This window comes from Heterocephalus glaber, unplaced genomic scaffold (assembly GCF_053883595.1).
Source record: "Heterocephalus glaber isolate CG9 unplaced genomic scaffold, H.glaber_assembly_v1.0 deba00000937, whole genome shotgun sequence".
Classification (NCBI taxonomy): Eukaryota; Metazoa; Chordata; class Mammalia; order Rodentia; family Bathyergidae; genus Heterocephalus; species Heterocephalus glaber.
This window is the reverse complement of record NW_028258173.1, coordinates 5,570,732-5,590,791: the sequence shown is the minus strand read 5'-3', so window position 1 is coordinate 5,590,791 and position 20,060 is coordinate 5,570,732. Positions and strand designations below refer to the sequence as shown.

General features: G+C 43.8%; 1 protein-coding gene and 1 long non-coding RNA gene across 5 annotated transcripts in view; one reads left to right on the top strand and one right to left on the bottom strand.

Annotated features, from left to right (window-relative positions):
• The window catches only part of Prpsap1 (phosphoribosyl pyrophosphate synthetase associated protein 1), an 80,864-nt gene that overhangs the window by 50,051 nt on the left and 10,753 nt on the right, over positions 1-20,060 (bottom strand). The window lies entirely within an intron of this gene.
• LOC147828753 (uncharacterized) lies at positions 12,562-19,222 on the top strand. Of its 3 annotated transcripts, none has more exons than XR_015450242.1 (3): positions 12,562-12,946; positions 13,139-17,299; positions 18,725-19,222. It is a non-coding gene; the product is annotated as an uncharacterized LOC147828753 (long non-coding RNA). The 3 variants fall into 3 exon arrangements; XR_015450243.1 differs by having other exon boundaries at positions 12,562-13,030; XR_015450244.1 differs by having other exon boundaries at positions 12,562-16,742; positions 17,169-17,299.

Sequence of the window (20,060 nt, the reverse complement as noted above, 5' to 3'; positions counted from 1 at the left end):
TATTTTCCTCCCCTACACACAAAATGATGAAAATCAGACCTAAGAGGAGAGGAGAGAGAGAGATATTGGGGTTCTCCCCTAAAGTAAATATGTTCCTCATCTAAGCGTCTAAGATGACTTCCCTGGTTTTGGTGTTAACAAACACTTACTTTCTATGGGCTCAACTTAAATGTCCTTAGCTAGAAAGGTTGGGGGAGTATTAGAGATCTTTCCTTTTTCTAATTTTACATGCCTGTATAAGAAAAGTGTAAAATGGTAGGGAAATATCAGAAATGAGACCAGGAAAGGAGATCTTTTCTTCTTATGCTCACAGTAAGTTATTGAGACAACTTGCTCCTGAGTCACTCTCAGCCTAGAAAGGCAAGAGTGGGGAATCTCAAGAGTTAAAATTGCCTCCTCACCAGTGGAAGATCAGACCAGAAAGGAAATTGAGGCAGAACAGGCGCAACATTTTCTCCAGAGTATAGAGAAAGATCAGGCCGGTCCGTCCCAGTGAAACTTGTCCTCCAAGTCTTCAGAATGGTTGCCAGTCTATTGCCTTTTAACTGGCAAATGGAATCCTGTGGTTTATTAATAGGAATGTATATTTCTCAGATATACATTAGATTTCATAAAAAGACCCATTTTACAGATTTTTCTAAATTTACTTGTAGTTAATGCTAAAGCCTGCTAGGTGGCAGGCTAACATTACCTTTTCCCTAGCACTGTTGTCTCCCAAGTCAAAACAGGTCAAAGAAAAAAATATTAGTAAATTCAGCAACTAAGTCCAAATGCAACATATGCAAAACAGGAATAGAATGTAAAATGTAAGTTTCTTTGATGGGAGATATCTTCCCATATTCTTAACTTAGAATTACTGTCATTTTAACAAAAGACAGTGTATCCTAAGAGGCAAGACCTAAGCAATTGACAAAATATAAAGTTTAAAGCATATGCAAATGACAAAAATTCAAGACAATTTTGATTATCTAAGTGAGCCAGAAGCCAGAATCTTGAATTTATGACTCAAAAGCAAACTCTTATCTCCTTTCAATTATGTCAGTAGGAGACCTCAAAATGATATAGGGTGTATGACCTATGGCATTCCAAATAATATAAGGGAAATATTATAGCTCTCAACCGGGTAGATGAATAGCGGAGGTTAGGAGTAGGAAGAATTTATTGAGAGAAAGATAGCTTCTGTCTAACAGGAACAGAGGGGGTTCAAAAAATGGGTCACCCACCAACCCTACTTTTCAAAGCTGTTGTATTGACCAAAGCCACAAAGTGAGGCTGATTCCAGGGGGGACAAAACTATAGTCAACTAATAAGATTACAAGTACAGTATAGTCACTTAGATAATATTGATCCAGTGGGAAATCACAAGGTGGATATGAGGTGGGTCAAATCTATGGTCAACAAATAAGATTATAACAAGTATAGTCTCTTTGGTAATATTGATTAAATAGGGATCAAATGAAGAAGCAAGTCAAATAGTAAGTATACATAAACTGAACAAAGATTTTTCAGGACGGAATGGACTGGGGGGGTTGGTCCCCACCTAAGGTGATTGATGCCTATTTAGAATATCAATCTCTGCTGTTTATCCCTAGGGGAAGTATGTGAGTGTCATCATTTCTCTTTTTCCTGAAGCCTGGCCTTCACTGAATGTGCTTCCAGCCACAATTGTCCTTTGTGCTGAGGGCCCAGCCCTGTCTAACTGCCTGTAATATTTATAACTAACTTAGCTGTCTACAGTAGCAGCCCTGGAGAGAGGTGGTCCTCCCATGGTAGGGACAGTACAGTATGCCAGGTGGAGGACCAGCCAGGGCTGGCGACTCTCAGGACAGGAGAGGTGAAAGACCAGAGGTCCTTTCCCTGGGGTCCTCCACACACCTATCTTGGCACATGAGGCTGGGAGTCAGATTTGATCTTGTTCAATAAAATTTAGAGGCCTATAATCCCAGCACTCTGGGAAGCTGTCTCAGCAAAAAAAAAAAAAAAATCACACCATGAAACTGTCCAAATTAAAGGAATCTTTTTAATGGCCGGTGACCAAGGACGAACTTGAGCTCCCATCTTCCTTGGTACCAATTAAACAGGGAAGCCCAGTTTTTAAAGGGAAAAACCACACAATAGAATGTCATGATCTCATCTTTGAGGCAGCACAGGGGTACAGAAGCAGATTACAAGTTAGTTAAAATCCAATTTGGGGGACCCAGCAGGAAATTCCTATCCTTATAGTTAGGGCCACAGTATAACATGTCCTGTCCTTTGATCTCAACCACAAAGTAAGCTATGTGCTTGTTAACTTATCACTTTGAACAAGCAGTCCAGGAAGGAAAAGGGGTAAAGTTCAGGTGCAGGTGCAGGGGGAGATTCTGGTTAACTCTCTTACTTCAGCTGAAACAGGAGGATTAAAAGTTTGAGCCCCCGCCTAGGATATTTATTTATTTGTTTTTCTGAGACAGTCTCATCATGTAGCCCAGGCTACCCTCAAACTTGCAGTGATCCTCCTGCCTCAGCCTCTGCACCACCACTTGCAGAAGTGGGCAATTTAGTGACCTAGCAAGACCCTGTCTTAAAATTTAACAAAAGACTGGGGGCGGGGGGGAGCTGGAGACACAGCTCAGTATAAATGCCCTGGGTTCAGTTCCCATTTCAGAAACAAACAAAAGTCCTAGAGGCAGAGTCATGCCTGTTACACAGACCTTTATTTTATTCCTTTGTCGTGGGCAGGACAGAACCCAGGGCCTCACGCATGCTAGGCAAGTGCTCCACCAGAGCCTCATCCCAACCCTCAAAAGATTCTCAAAGCCACGTACACTGGGTGAGCTCACCCTGAAGCCCTGCTGTCCACCCTCCTCCGCCCCAGCTTGGGAATGTAGTCTGGCTCAGGACACAGCAGTCCATTCATTTCCATGTTATCTACAACTGCTTTCTGCTTACAGCGACACAGGTGACCCCTGCAGCAGAGGCCGCTGGCCACAAAGCCTATGTGTTTGCTGCCTGTTTCTTTTATGCAAAAGGGTTCCACAGTGATCTCAGTTGTATAAAGATAAAATGTGTATGTGTTTGATACAGATGGTGATTATCTCCATTGTGTTACAGTACTAGAGGTTATCTTTTCTATTTCTGGTTTTACACTTCTTTTCTGAAGTTTCCAAATTAAACAGTTTACATTGATAGTCTATTCTTCATGCGGTTTATTAAAGAATGGAGCACTGCATTTCTCTTTTCCTTACTGAAGATGTGAGGGTCCAGACGCTGCCGATTTCAGCTGCCAGGAGGGGCCCAAGGTCTTGCAACTGGTGAGGACAGAGAGCTTGTGACCCAAGGCGACAGACATCTCACACGTGGCACAGTGCCTGGCTGAGGGCCGATCCCAGTTCCCATTTCATTTTCCCAGCATTTTGTCTTCAACATGATTTCTGGAGATTTCACGATGACCCCAGAGTGAAAGACTTCTCAGTGAATGTCTAGTCTCGAACACTGTTATAGATGGCACACATGAACCCACTCATTTAAATAGGCTTTTTTTGTTGCTGTGAGGAAAAGAGAAGTTTATTCCAGTGAACAGGGACTAAAATCAGGGAGATTCTATTTGCTAGCAGGGAAGGAAAACATATAGATTTTGGTAAGGGGATATAATCATAAGGAATGTTTATGACTTGGATGCCCAAGGACGGTCTGCTCAGGTGCGTAGACAGTCACTGGATTTCTTGGCACCAGGGGGTTCTATACTTCCTCTTGAGTCCCTTTGTCCTGTTTACTGAGAAGCTGCTGTTTGCTGAAAGCAGCCCATTTGTTGCCTCATTTTTTTAGAAGAGGCCTAACACACACTACAACCACTTGCTTATCAACATCTTCCAGCCCTGTACTTGGTTTATCCCATCCCACTTCTTCACTCCTACACAAGTTTTCTGCCACCATCCTTATTTCTGCCCTTAAATGATGGAATTAATTTGCTAGGGCCGTCATACCAAAATGCCACAATCTGGGTGGTTTGAACCACAGAGATGTAAGCAGAGTGTGCCAGTGCACACCTGTAGAAGACATTCCTCAAGTAACCATGGAGTTCCGGTCCAGGTGCTGAGACTAGGTCGGTAACTGAATTAGTTACTAAATGAGGAACTTCATATGGTGTGTATGTGACAATATTCAGAACAAAGAAATGACAAAGGGAACTCTAACTTGATGATTTTGCTTTTATTTGCATAACACTTTCACGCAGTACTGTACTGTGTAACAGAACATAAAACTACAGTACTGGGCTGAATAGTACAATCAGCAAAAATTACAGTACCATATAAACAAGGTGTACCATACAAAAAAAAGATACTGAGGCACTGTAAACAAGATATATAGAACTGTAAAAAAAAGTCGTAAGTCTGAACAGCATGCTTCGGTTGTAAGTTCGGACAGTCATTAAACAGGTAGGTCATTAAATGAATATTTGTAATCCCCCACCCTGGAGGCTGAGGTAGGAGGATTACCATTAGTTCAAGGAAGGCCTGGGCTACATAGGGAGTTGCCTGGACCACATAGCAAGACCCTGTCTCAAAACAAACAAACAGCAACAGAAACAATCTATTTTCTCATTTCTGGAGACTGGAAGTCCAAGATCAAGCTGTCCAAAGAGTTGGGTTCTCCTGAGGCCTCTTTCCATGGCTTGCAGACAGCTGCCCGCTCTTCACCTTCACATGATCTGTGTCTGTGTCCTGAACTCCTCCTCCTCTTAGCAAGGGCACCAGTCATACATATGCTGTTGGGGTAAATTATCTCCTTAAAGACCCTATCCCCAGCCACAAGCTATGGCCCAGACCTATAACCCCAGCACACTCAAGAGGCTGAGGCAGGAGGATCACTAACCAGCCTAGCCTGGGCAACTTAGCAATTTAATGAGACCCTGTGTCAAGGTATAAAATAAGAACTGGCACAATGACACATGCCTGTAATCCCAGCATTCTACAGACTGAGACAGGAGGATCATCAAGTTCAAGTACTGTCTGGGCAATCTGGTGACATAGTGAGAGCTTGTCACAAAACAAAATATAAAAAGGGTTGGGTATGTACCTCAGTGAGAGGGCCCTGGGTTCATTCCTCAGGACATCAAACAAACAAATAAATAGTAGCCAGGCGTGGTGGTACATCCCTGTAATCCCAGCACTCAGAAGCCTGAGGTAGGAAAATTGCAGCAAGTATGAGATCGACTTGAACTACATAGCGAGACTGAGTCTCAAAAAATGAACAAATAAAAAAATAAATAAAATTGTGGGTGTGGCTTGGTGTTAGACCCTGAGTTTAATTCCCAGCACAGTAAATAAATAAATAAATAAATAAATTTTTAAAAAGGGCTGGGGATATAGCTTAGTGCTAAGACCCTGCATTCAGACCCTAGTACCTAAAACAAAAACTACCCCCAAGTACAATCACATTCCAGGGTTCTAGGAATTAGGGGTTTTTTTGGTTTTATTTATTTATTTATTTATTTATTTGTGCCGGGGATTGAACTCAGGTCCTTGCACTTGCACAGCAGGAGGCGAAACCACTGAGCTAAATCCCGGGCCTTTTTTTGGTTTTTTTGATACTGGGAATTGAACTTGGGACTTTGCACTTGCCAGGCAGGTGCAGTGCCACTAAGCTAAATCCCCAGCCGGGGATTAGGATTTTAATATATGAATATGTCAGGAGGCACACAGTTCAACCCATGACACTAAAGTATATTTTGAAATATATCTTATATTTATTAAAAGATATATAAAACTTCTTGTTCTTAATTGTTGTTGTTATTCTTTCAGACAGGGTCTCGTTTTGCAGTCCAGGCTGACCTTGAACTCTCTATGTAGCCCAGGCTGCCCTTCTGGTGATTCTCCTGCCTCAGCCTCCTGAGTGCTAGGATTACAGATGTGTCCAACCACACCCAGTCTGTTCTTAGTTTTAGAATCAGGTTAGTAAAGCACTTTTTTTTTGCATTCTAGAAAACAAAATCCACACTTATCAAATTATTTTTACTTTTGGGGCGAGGGTGCTGGGACTTCAATAACCAGGGCCTCATGAATGGTAGACAAGTGCCCCACCACTAAGCCACATCCCCAGAGCTGTTTTTATTTTTTGTCTTTATTACTGGTGCACTCCTGTTCTCCACTGACAACCTGCACTGTTTGCCTCGCTGTGGAGACAAAGTGAGAGCCAGCCAATGTCTTTTTGTCTTGTAGCAACCCTGATCCCACTGACTCCCCTGAAGTTTCTAAGTGCAGTCAGCCCGAGGAAGCCCTCTGGCCACTGGAGCCCCTTTCAGGGCAGGCCAGAAGGTCCAGGTTCTAATCCTCGATCTCCTCATTGCTCACGGGACAACTCTGCCAGCTGCTGTCCTGGTGGCTACCACAGTTTCCTGGCGGGAACAGGCCTCAACTGCCCACAACCCCCTGAATCGTCTTTCCTTTCCTTTTTTCTCCCACTGGTGCTTGCTGGTTTCACTTCTCAAATCAATTACTGTACTCGTATCCCATACTTGAATCAACCTCTGCTTCTAGGGAACCTCAGTCTAAATCAAGACTATGCTGGGTGTGGTGGTGTGCACCTGTAATCCCAGCACTTGGGAGGCTGAGGCAGGAGATCGACACAACTTTGAGACCAGCCTGGGCTACATAGTGAGACCATGTCTCTAAAAAAAAAGTCTTTGACGGGGCTGGGGTATAGCTGAGTGGTAAAGCACTTGTCTAGCAGGGGTGAGTCCCTGAGTGTCATCCCCAACACAGCAAAAGAATAAAACAAAAAACTTTTAGATTTTCTTTGGCCGTTTTCATTTTCTTTGTTTTAATTCTTTTTATTTTAATATTTATTTATTTATTTATTTATTTTGGTGCCGGGGATCGAACTTGGGTCCTTGCGCTTGTGCAGCAGGCAGCAAAACCACTGAGCTAAATCCCTGGCCCTTAATTCTCTTTTTAAAACCAGGCTGACCCTTGAGACTCCAGACCTGCAGGAGGTCTCCTGACGGGAAGGAAAACAGCTCTGCCAGCCACAAGGTAACATCCTCCATATCCACCACAGCCCTGTTTCCATTTTCTAGTATTTAAAAAATGACTGGGCTGCAGGTTCAGCATGAATTCTGAAAAGATGATGCCTCTTTTCAGGAGACCAGGAGACCAAAGGTGCCCCGAGCTTGGGGCTGGAGAGAGGTACTGTCAAGGGCAAACAGGAGGAAATCAAGAGGCAGTGGTCTTTACGGCCACTGAGTCCTTTTTCCAAGGGATCCACTGTTTGGAAGACAAGGTCAATCTTTGCAACAAAAGAAAACATTTCAGACAGTAACTCGGGAATTGTTTTTTGTTGGTGCTGGGATGGAGTCCAAGCACCTCTGAGCTATACCCCCATCTCTAATAATTCAAGAGTTTTCCAACTGTGGTACCCTACTCCAACTCAAACTTTGGAAAACTATGAGTCTTTCCCTGTTTTCTTTCCCCGAGCAGGTCTCAGCAAGCTGAGACCGGATGATCTTTATTTCTAAAAATAATACCAACTTGGATCTCTAAGCTGATTCTCTCGATAGGATACCAGAAACCATGCTGGGGATGAGGGCAAGATACTGGCTAGACAGAGCCAAGCACGCCGGGAGTGACCCTCCCTAACTTCAGCAAGGACAGTGGTAGATGGCAGCTGCCACGGTGACCGCAGGAGAATCCGAAATGGAACCGCAAGGTCCAGAGTCCTCGGCTGGACAGAGGCCTCCTCTATTGCGGGGCTCTAGCAGCTCCTGGTGGGAGCCTTTGAGGCATTTCGGGGAGTCCCCAGTACCCACATATCCTTGAAGACTTTGCCAGTAGAAATCATCTAGTTCCTTCTGATAACTCCTCTGGGTACACCGCAACATTTCTGCCAAATGAGGTTTCTGTTTTTTGGGTGTTTTTTTTTAAAATAAATTTATTATCAAACACACACATACATACAAAAATTAAAACCATTCAAAGAAGAACAATGCAAGGTAAAAAACCTATAATAATATTCAAATACAGTAGAACTCAACCAAAACAAAACTGAAAAGCACTTAAACATTTTTCCATATAACTTAAAAAAACATCTCAAGCACCGACAAGACACCAGAGGATGTGATTTGTTTCAGAAAGGGCCCCAAAACCAACACTGAACAGATAATGATCTGGAAAAAAGCTCCAGTTAGTTAGCAGATTCCACATAAGCCAAACTTCTCCCTATTTTAAATTTCAATACAGTCATATGACACGCAATGGAAACACAATCCGAGAAATATGTTATTAGGCCATTTCATCCGTGTGTATCCTTATTTACACTTTCAGTTTCTCACACTAGAGAAACTATTTGGTATTTACACATGTGTGTCCTATTTATTTCACTTAAGAGGATGGCCTCGCTGTGCATCCATTTAGCTATAAATATCTCTAGTTTCTCGTTCTTTATGGCTGAGTAGTATTCCATTTTATTTTTAAAAAAACACATCTTCTTTATCCAGCTTCCAGTTAATGGACACCTGGGTTGTTTCCAAGCTTTAGCTATTAAAAACTGTGCACCTAGGGCCGGGTATTTAGCTCAGTGGTTCTGCAGCCTGCATCACGTGCACAAGGTCCTGAGTTCGATCCCTGGTACCAAAAAAACCCCCAACAAAACTGTGCAGCTATAAACATGGGTGCACATATATCACTGCGGTATGATTCTTTTAATTCTTTGGGGAAGATCCCCAGCAGGGGAATAGCTGGGTCAAATGGGACCTCTAGCCCGAGTTCTTTGAGGTATCTCCATACTGGCTTCCACAGTGGTTGCACCAGTTTGCACTCCCACCAGCAAGGGAGAAGGGTTCCTTTCTCCCCACACCCCCACCAGCATTTGTTATTGGTTGATTTCTTGATAGCAGCCATTCTTTCTGGGGTGAGGTGGAATCTCAGTGTTGTTTTCATCTGCATCTCTCGAATGACGAGTGATGTTGAACGTTTTTTCATATATTTATTTGCTGCTTTTACTTCTTTGAGAAATGTCTGCTCATTTCAGATGCCCATTTTTGAATTGGGTCTTTGAATTTGGGGAGTCTGATTTTTCTCAGTTCTTTATATATTCTAGATAGTAGTCCTTTGTCTGAGTACAGCTGCTAAAATTTTTTCCCACATTGTAGGTTGTCTCTTAGCTCTGTTGGTGGTTTCTCTTGCAGTGTAGAAGCTTTTTAATAAGAAGAGATCCCAGTTGTTGATTCTTTGTGCAAGTTCCCATGCCACTGAGGTTTTGTTCATAAAATCTTTTCCTATACCAATGCCTTCAAGAGTTCTACCTAATTTATCTTCCAGCAAATTTAGTGTTTCTGTCTTAATATTTAAATCTTTAATCCACTTTGATCTTAATTTAGTGCATGGTGATAGGTGTGGGTCTAGTTTTAATCTTTGGCAGGTTGAAATCCAGTCTTCCCAACACCATTTATTAAATAGGCTATCCTTCCTACAATGAGGATGGTTGGCTCCTTTGTCAAAGATGAGGTGGCTGTGCATATCTGTAGTTGTTTCTGCATCTTCTAATCTAATCCACTGATCCTCGGGTCTGTTTCTCTGCCAGTACCATGCTGTTTTTATCACAGTAGCTTTGTAGACTGCAGGGTGCGTAGGTAGGAGGCTGCCTGGGGAGCCACCTCTTCCAGCTCTGTGACCTTCCTTGGCAAACAGAGCTGCACTCCGCCTCCAATTGTTCTTCTGTTTTTTAGTTTCTTTGAGACAGAGCCTTGCTCTGTAGCTCAGGCTGGCCTCACTCGCTGCAATCCTAAGATTCCAGGTGTGCCCCCACCACGGCCAACTCCCAGTTACTCCTCTGGATAACAGGATAACAATAATTCCTTGTTCAGAGGGTTTTGTGGGTTAAGCAGTTGGAACAGAACCTGGTGATACTTGTTATTAGGTGACATGAGATGGGAATAGTTGTATCTATTCATTAGTCTGGGCCAATCAAGAAAACAACCATACTCTGTATGCTGACAAATAATTTATGTTATTTGCTTATTTATTGGTGCAGGGGATTGAACATACAGCCTCCCGTGTGCTAGGGAAGTACTCTGCTACTGAGCTCCGTCTCTGGCCCTAACACATAATTTAATATGGGGAATCAGGTAAACGGGGGTTGCAATGCAGGACAGAAATGGCAGGAAGCAGACACTGGGAGACCACCAGCCAAACAACAAGCAAGCGAGCGAGCAAAAACAGCTCACGCATGAGTGAGGTGTCCCTGCGGAGGGTAGAAGTTGGCACTTAGGACCCTCCCAGACCCTGTCCTCTGCATCTCCCCCTGCATCGGCTACTGATTTGCAGCCTTTTGCTCTGCTAACCCCACAGAAGCGAATTCAGCACTTTCCTGCGTTCGGTGTCATTCTAGTGAATTACTGGACCTGGGCTGGGCAGTGGGAATCTCCCAGAATTGTAGCCAACGAGGCAAAAGGAAGGACCCTGGAACTTGTGGCTGGCATCTCAAGTGAGGACAGCCTGGGGGAGGACTGTGTTGTCACCTGTGGCATTTGACCTGACTCCAGGTAGTTGGTATTAGAAGTCAACACAGGGCTGGGGATTTAGCTCAGTGATTTCGCTTCCTGCTGCGCAAGTGCAGGGACCTGAGTTCGATCCCCGGTACCAAAAAAAAAAAACAACCAAGAAATCAACACAACTCTCCTCTCCCAACCCAGAAGGAAGGAGCGGGGCTTGGGGGTGAGCCGGTGTCTTAATGAGAGGCCTTCCACTTGACTGGCCGTTCATTTGTTCCTTTTTTTTTTTTTGGTTGTGGTGATACTGGGGATTGAACACAGGGCATTTGCACTGAGCTACATCCTCAGCCCTTTCTTTATTTTTTATTTTGAGACAGAGTCTTGATAATTCTCTAAGTTGCCCAGGCTAAGCTCAGGCTCTCCCATCTTCCTGCTCAACCTCCCCTGTGCTGGAATTACTGGTTTTCTTGAAAGCACGTGGGGGTTGGAGACAGAGGGATCTTTGTAAAGCAGATGGGAGGGCAGGGAAAAAGACCTTGAGCCCCAGCTGGCTGTCCACTCCGTCATACACTGGCTGATTTGGCCCGGGGCTCCTGAAGTTTGGGGAGTGTCCAGAGAAGCTGGCAGGGTGGGTGTCAGCCAAGGGGCTGATGGCTGAGACTGTCGGAAGACAGGTGCCCAGAGTTGGGGTCGGGAGCTGTAGAGAGCTGTGGATTCCAGGACTAGGCTTAAGGGCCCTCTATAGAGCAATATGGCATGGTGCCACTTCCTGGAATCAGCAAGAACATGCAACCCAGAGGCCCTTGGGAGAGTCTCTTGTCAGCAGGCCTGTAGGGGCCTTGTTTGTTCCCACCAAGTATAGAGAGAGGTTGTTCTCAATCAAAGGCAAGTTTTTCATACCACCCCCCACCCCAGGACATTTGGTAAGGTCTGGAGACATTTTTGGTTGTCACAGCTCAGGAGCTGCTACTGGGATCTAGTGGGTGCAGGCCAGGGATGCTGCTAACCAGTGTGCAAGACAGGCTCCCACAACAAAGACTGGTCCAGCCCCAGACACCAGGAACAAGCTGGGTCAGCGATGAAGAGCCCCCCACAGCAAGGGAACTGCAGTGTCACCACCATCACCCAGGCACTGCGGAAACACATCTGTTTTCCATTTCTCTTCTTCCTGCCTCAACCTCACAGAAGAAAACACAGAGCAGGGAGTGGCGAATGAGAGACATACTACGTCCCGGCTGCAGTTCTGGGCCTCAGGCCTGGCCTGAGCTGGGAAAGGGTGAGGTATCTGACAGTGTGAGTACACCAAGAGAAGGCTGGGAACTTGCAGAATCTGACTGAGGTGCCCTCCTGGGAGCCTGCTGCCAGTGGGAAAGGAAGTTTGACCAAGCACAGTGGGTGGAGTTACTGGGGAAAAAAAAACCCTTTTCTTCATGTGCATTTCAGCAAGACACAGAGCCTTCCTGAAACTGGCTACCGTAGTGCATTGCTTAGTACAGTGCCAGGGACACAACCAGAGCTCTGAAAGTGTCAGCCACTTGCAGTAAGAAGGAAGTGGAAGCCAGGCATGGTGGTGTGTTCTTGTAATCCCAGCACTCTGGGAGCCGTAGGAAGGAGGATCACAAGTTCGAGCCCAGGCTGGGCAACTGAGCAACTTAATGAGACCCTGTCTCAAAAAACAAAATAAAATAAAGGGGTGGGGATGTAGCTAAGTGCAAAGGCCCTGAATTCTATCCCTATTACCTCAGTGGAATGGGGTGGATGGGAAACCAGTGGCCTCCTGTAAGGAGAGAAGCCTCAAAAATAAATACTATCATGCAGGGTAGGAGATTTCAGTTACAGCACCAAGACCAAGGAAGCTGGGGCATTGGACACCATGGGACTGGGTTCCTAAAAATGTTTTTGAAGGAGTCTATACTTAAGCTACAGACCAGTTCCCTAAAGCTGTCTCAGTCCTCATCTCCTGAGGTAAAGAATCTCCCAAGATGGCAGCCAGGAGCCCTCCTTCCCTAGATGTGCTTTCTGCTCCTCACCAGACTCAGGAGTCTAATTTCTGTCCCTGGGACTTGGGCTGACTTTAGTGACTTGCTTGGCCAACAGAATGTGGCATAGGTGATGTTCTGGGACCTCTGAGTCTAAGGCATGAGAAATCTTGTACCTTCTGACTGAATCTCTCGGCAAAATTGCTGGTGGGACATCAGCTGTCATGTCACACGGAGAGGCCACTCTCAAACTGACAGTCCCAGCCAGATCCTCAGCTGCCAACCAGCACCCACTATGGCCACGTCAGAGAGTCACCTCAGATGTTCCGCTGTGGAGAGCGAAAGGTTGAAATAACCTTGAGAGACCTCTGAGTCTCTTGAGAACATAATGAATCCTGGATATGCAGCTGGCACAGAAGCAAGGATGGTTACTTGTAACGAGAGTGGTTAAATAGAAAGAGTTCGAATGTCTGTAATGCAAGGGAACGTCATTCCCGGAGTTGTAAGGATACATTTGACCTTTTCCCTGGAAAATAATTAGTCGCCCGAATTATGTGCTGAGGAGGGGTTGGGGGTTGTGGAAAAGGTATATAAAGGGCAATAAAGTGGGAAGAGGGGTCTCTCCTCCGCCTCTCTCTCCTTTTTCTTTTCCTCAGAGGTTTTGTTTTTCTTTCATCCTCTCCCCTCCTCTCAGGTACTGTTCGACTAGTGACGGCTGGCACCGTCACAAGTGGCGCCCGAACAGGGACCTGAGCACGGAGGACAAGGTGAAGGACGCCGCCGGATTGTGAGCTCGGATAAGTAAGTAGGGGGCGGTGATATAAGATATAAGGACTACTAGTAGTCGGATGCTATAAGATATGGGGACTACTAGTAGTCGGATGCTGTTTGCTCAGATATTAAAAAGGATGCTTCGGTCCTGTGGAGCTAAGGTAGGGCAACAGCAGTTATGTCATTTTTTAGAATTTGTGGAGAGAGTCTGCCCATGGTTTCCCGAGGAGGGATCAATTTGGAACTTTGGCTAAAAGTCGGAAAACAATTACAAGATTATTATGATCAGGAAGGGGCTTCCAAATTCCCTGTTGATGTGTTTAGCCTTTGGAGTCTTATCAAGGAGAGCTTAGATCCTCGTCGAGGGACTTTAGTGGGTAACTCACAAACAGACGCGGTTGCCTCTAGTCCGGAGGCCATTCCAAATATAGATAAAGAAATTGAGTGCCCTTCTTCAGCCCCCCCCTCTTGTGGAAGGTTTAGATGAACCCCTCGACCCCCCTGGTGCCGCAGATTTAGAGGAGGAGGCAACTAAGTATAACTATGAGGAATGGCCTCCCTTCTCTCTAATAGCTCTTACTGAAAAAATGAAAATAAAAGATAAAAAGATAAATCTGAAAATACCCATCCCTCAAATCCCTTAGATATGTTATGGTTTAATTGGAAATGGAAACAAAAGGAACAAACGCTGTTGAAAAAACGGTCACCAGCCCAGCGTCCTGGCAGGGCTTGACCCTTTCCCTGAGGTTGCCCGCCCCATCCTCAGCTAGATTCCCCTCCGGTCCCACGACTCTCATCCCCAGCGCCCCGCCCTCCCTCGGCCCTGCAGGCTACTTTACAGGCGGCCGCCGCCGAGAGGGAGAGGGGAGGATCTGGCTGGGTTCCAAATAGTCTGTCCTGTTTGAGTTCGCTACTTCCTTATCAAGGACTTGGAGTTCTTTTTATATTTATAGGTATAAAAGCGCTTTCATTCCCTCTGATTTTAATTTCAAGAGATCTCTGTTAATTGACTATTCCAAAGTTTTTGACCAGTCATACAATTATAAATCTAATAATCATAAAAAGGATATTACGATTCAATTTGGCTAAATATATTTGAGTGCACTCTTAATTTTATAAATTGTCTTATATGTTTGTTGTCTGTTGTTTGTCTGTACAGTTGAGCTCAATTTTTTTTTCTTTTCCTTTTCACCTTTTGAAAAATTTTTTTTTTAAAAAGATATTCACCTATTGTTCAATTGGCTTACAGATAAATGTTATTAAATTAAAGGCATGCCTTCCTTCCCAGGTTGCTAATTGATCAAAGTGCCACTGAGATTTATTTTATAAAAGTAATGTGTATTGTCACCTACATGCAATAATCAAATTGTAATAAGCAGTTGTAAAATAAGAAGATATATATATATTCTTATTCTTTGTTTGTCAAAATAGAGACTGTGGGTACTCCCTTTGGTGAATAAAGAAGTGGCCACCCAGAAAATAATTATTCTGGTCTTAATTCACTAAAGGGACCCCCTAGTAATTTTTATAATCTTATGGGAGACACACCACAACAAATATTGTCTCAATATGTTGTTATAAATTGAGTACATTGGTTATCATTGAAGTTTAAATTCTAAATATGTTATAAATTGATTACATTTGTTATCATTGAAGTTTAAATTCTAAATATGTTATAAATTGATTACATTGGTTATCATTGAAGTTTAAATTCTACATATGTTATAAATTGATTACATTGGTTATCATTGATGTTTAAGCACTAAATATGTTATTGTAAAATGTTTACATTGGTTAAGTTCTAAATATGTTATTGTAATATGTCCACATTGGTCATCTTCAAAAGCTTAATTTCTGTGTCATAAAAAAGAGTGTTATTAAAAAGATGGTTTTGGTGCCAAACTACAGTGAAGAACATAAGGTTTTATGTAACTTTGATATTTATTACTGCTCCCTTTCTGGTGTTCAAAATGTATTCATGCCCTCTAATTGTATGGGTCTTGCAACATATTGTTTATGGTAATAACCTTTTGATTCGGGTATTTGCCCTTCTCTTATGCTCCAGCCACCTATGAAAATAGGCACACTTGTATGCTGATACATAAAACTGGTATACCCTATAATCCCCAAGGACAGGGGATTGTTGAAGGAGCTCTTAATGCCCTTAAACATCAGCTTCAGAAAATAAAGAAGGGGGAGTTATACCCCTTGTCTCCTCAGAATCTCTTAAACCATACCCTTTTCATTTTGAATTTTCCAATGTATGAATAAGACAGTCACCAATAACAGGATCATACCATGGGCCAGATGTAGAGTGGACCGGCTAGCCATCTATAATTTCACTGATCAACAAGAAGTGCTACAGGATTGGAGTGCCCAATTGGACAATTGTCAAGGTGGGGCGAACACAGAACAGCAGTTGACTATGGGACTTTGGCGAGTGCCTTCCGGCCCTTTTCAGCCCATGATATGGAAACTTATGGTTGCTATGGGAGGAATAAAAAGGATTGGTGTGGGACCAGATTCCGGGTTGGAGGGAAACATTACGGCTTGTGTGCCCCGGCCCTATTTACTATTATTGGAAGATTTTAAGATTGAATATGAAAATGGAACTCGTCGATTTAATGTAAAATGTGATAGTTGTACCTTGTCAAATTGTGTGAAATTTGGTTATCAAAATGTTTTAATAATTCGTCAGCCCTCTTTTGTAATGTTGCCAGTTAACCATGGTATGCAGAAAAAGGACTTCAAATATCGGAGAGTCTAAATGGTTTGTTAAAAAGAGAAAAAAGGGTGGCCGGCATGATTGTAGCCGGAATTGTCACTTTTATAGCATTTCTGACTAGCTTATCTACCGCTACAGTTGCTTTATCTCAGTCTGTACAAACCGCAACTTTTGTAGATAATCTTTCAATGAATGTGTCTCAAGCCTTAGAGTTACAGGAAGACATGATGTAAAAATGGAAGAAAAGTTGAATGCTCTTTTTGACACGGTAGTATATTTGGGACGCTCCCTTGAAGCTCTCAAACATAGAAACCGTTTACAGTGCCATGCAGAATATCGTTGGATTTGTGTCACTTCACTAGCTTATAATGTGACAGATTATAACTGGCAAATGATCCAGGACCTTCTAAAAGGGGCATGGTCGCATGGCAATGAAACCTCCGACCTAGTAAAGCTCCATCAGCAAATATTGAGTATTCAACAAACAAGAAAAACAAGCCTGTCACCTGCACAGTTGGCACAGTCCCTTTATGACTACTTGAAAACCTTGGTGCCTTCCTCACTTTTTGCTAAACAAATAGTGATGGGCCTTGGGCTGTTGGCAGGTGGATTGTTACTTATGTTTCTTCTTTTCATTATATTTGGCCAGTGTGTTCGATCCATGTTCTCAATGATGGCTGTCCAGTTGCATTATCAGAGACTGATCACCCCTAAGCAAGAGGCCGGTTAGTCAATGACGGGTTTGAGACCAGGAGAATCTCTTACCAACCTAAGACAGGGAAGTTTCTCTTCCCAATGACGGGTAAGGTAGGATTCTGTCCTAGGATCTCACCTAAGACAGGCACGGTCATCTAATAAAAAAGGGGGAGTTGTGGAGAGCGAAAGGTTGAAATAACCTTCAGAGACCTCTGAGTCTCTTGAGAACATAATGAATCCTGGATATGCAGCTGGCACAAAACCAAGGATGGTTACTTGTAACGAGAGTGGTTAAATAGAAAGAGTTCGAGTGTCTGTAATGCAAGGGAACGTCATTCCCGGAGTTGTAAGGATACATTTGACCTTTTCCCTGGAAAATAATTAGTCGCCCGAATTATGTGCTGAGGAGGGGTTGGGGGTTGTGGAAAAGGTATATAAAGGGCAATAAAGTGGGAAGAGGGGTCTCTCCTCCGCCTCTCCTTTTTCTTTTCCTCAGAGGTTTTGTTTTTCTTTCATCCTCTCCTCCTCTCAGGTACTGTTCGACTAGTGACGGCTGGCACCGTCATTCCGCCCCACCGCCATGGCACCCACAGGAGACTCCCAAGTCAGAACTCCCAGCTGAGCCCAGTCAACCCACAGCGTACTGTGAGACAATAAACTGAGGTAGTTTGTCACTATAGGGACAAGAGATAAACTCCTGGGGCCTTAGCCTGTTCTTCATTAAAAGGATGATTTGTGTTTTCTTCTGAACCAAACAGAGACTTAAAAGTGTTTTTTGTTAAAACCCATGACTTTTCACTTGGGTCTACAGATGCCTAGTAACTAAGAGTAGAATAAAACTTGACCTTCATTTTTGTATCCTTTACTACCTTAAAACTTTGGGTAAAGGTATGTTACTCATGTAAGAAACATCAGCAGAACAAAGTATTTTATTTTATTTCCTTCAGTACTAGGAATTGAACCCAGGACCTTCATACTGAGCTACATCCCCAGGCCTCTTATGTTTTTATTTTGAGATAGGGTCTGACTAAATCACTATGTTGCCCAGGCTGGCTCAAACTTGTAATCTCCTGCCTCAGCCTCCCAGAATGGTGGAATCACAGATGTGTGCCAACATGCCCAAAATTTATTTATTTATTTATTTATTTATTTATTTATTGGTACCAGGGATCAAACTCGGGACCTTGTGCTTGCGAGTCAGGCACCGGAACCACTGAGCTAAATCCCCAGCCCGACCATGCCCAAATTTAAAAGATAGTAAGTCCCTACCATAGGAACTTTCACAGATACCAGTGGACCTTGCATTACAAACATTTGTAGAATGTGAACAAATCACAGAAGTAGCTTGCATATTTGCCAGACATTGTCACAGTTGTGCTGCTGTGTGCTTACTGCACAATGCAGTAGTGCACAGTAGTACAATAGCATCGGGGACTTACTGTATTTTCGTGTGTTGGTTTTTGTTTGTTTTCTTTTATTTCTGTTTTTCATTTTTATTTTTTTAATTAATTAAGTTGTGTTTTGTTTTTTAAGCCAAGGTTTCACTTTGTAGTTCAGGGGGACCTTGAACTCACTTTGTAGCCAAGGCTGGCCTTGAACTTGAAGGAATCCTCAGGTCTCAGCCTCCCAAGTGCTGGGATTACAGGTGCACACCACCTTTCTCAGCTGTGGGGTTTTTTTTTGGTACCGGAGATCGAACTTGGGTCCTTGCGCTTGCACAGCAGGCAGCGAAATGGAGAGGAAAAAAAATCCATGGGAAGGCTGGGGATTTAGCTCAGTGGTTCCGGCGCTTGCCTCTCAAGGGCAAGGTCCTGAGTTCGGTCCCTGGTACCAAAAAACATGGGGAGTGGCAAGTGCAAAGGCTTGCCCTATCGTTTATTATTGCTTTATCACTGTTACATTGTATATTTGTGTCAAAGGTGTGTAAGACTCACTTTGTGGGACTCAGAACGAATCTGACTTACGAACGAATGTTCTTTTTCTTAAATTGGGGACTTAACTGTAAAGCTAATTAGCCTTAAAGTTACCTAGCCTACCTCACCCCTCTCCGAGATGGAGGACACCAAGAGTGACTAGCGTAATTTTCAGGATTCGGAAGGGCACGTGGTGACCAGCCTGTATAACCTCCAGCTCCAGACCCTCACTCGTGGAGTGGCCTGAGTCTCCTGCCATGGCCCTGCTGGGCAGTCACCTGAGTCCCAGGAAAAACAGAGCCTCCTATGAGTGAAACCACCACAGAGGGATGATCACTTCATGGGAATGGAATTGCCCTGGAAGCCATGTGGATTCCTCTGGAGCTACCAAACTGCCCGAGGTAATGATCAGCCGGGCTCCAGCTCAGCCAGTGCTCTTCCTTCTTTTGTGGGCGAGCCAGTGTCAGAGTTTGGCTCCTGCAGCTACTTCATCAGGAGTCTTCTTATCTTCTCTTTTCCTTTCCAAATAAAGCTTTTCTCTGTAAATTCGTGTTTTAGTCTTAATTTCCATTTTCACTAACAGCAAGGACACACACTAGCAGGCAACAAAAGTGTTCCTCAGGCCACTACATTTTAGGGTGGTTTATTACTTAGAAACATAACTTGAGAGCCAGGTGGGGTGGCACACGCCTGTAATCCCAGCACTTGGGATGCTGAGGCAGGAGGATCACCAGGAGGCCAGCCTGGGCTACATAGTGAGTTCAAGCCCAGCCTGGACTGCATAGTGAAACCTTGTCTCAAGAAAAAGAAATAAAACAAAAACCCCCCAAACAAACATAACTTGAACACTCCTCTAGGGAGCCAAGTGCTTTCAGAAACATAGTTCCTCTCTTGGATGAAAAAATCTTCTTTTTAGTGGCTATTCAGGAAGGGTTCACACAGCTAGCGGAAAGATACAAGTTCCAGTGTGCATATCGTACCAGCTCACAAGTCAGGTAACTCCACCTCAGAGCATTCTAGTGCTTTCCTCCCCTTCCACCTGCCCATTTCTTCCTCCTCTCCATCCCCTTCTTCCTATCTGCTATTCCAAAATGACCACAATGGAATGAAGCATGGTGGGGTATATCTGTAATCCCAGTACAGCGGGAGGCTGAGGCAGGAGAATTGCAAGTTCCAGTCCCATCTGAACAACTTAGTGAGATCCTACCTCAAAAAAATTTTTAAAAGGGGCTAGGGATATAGCTCAGTGCAAAGGCCCTGGCTTCAATCCCTAGTAATGCAAACAAAACAAACAAAGGAAAAAAACTACCATGAAAACAGATTCTTAGAAGTCTGGATTCATATGAGAAAACTGTCGAGGTGCGAGGAACGTGAAAATCTCAGGCTAACACTCCAGCCAGCCTCTAGGTTCTCATAGTGGTGGTAAGTTTATCTTCATTTTACACACAAGGGCAAAGAGAATCCCTCAATAATTAAATACCAATTAGAATTAAGAAAAAGGTCTTTCTAAA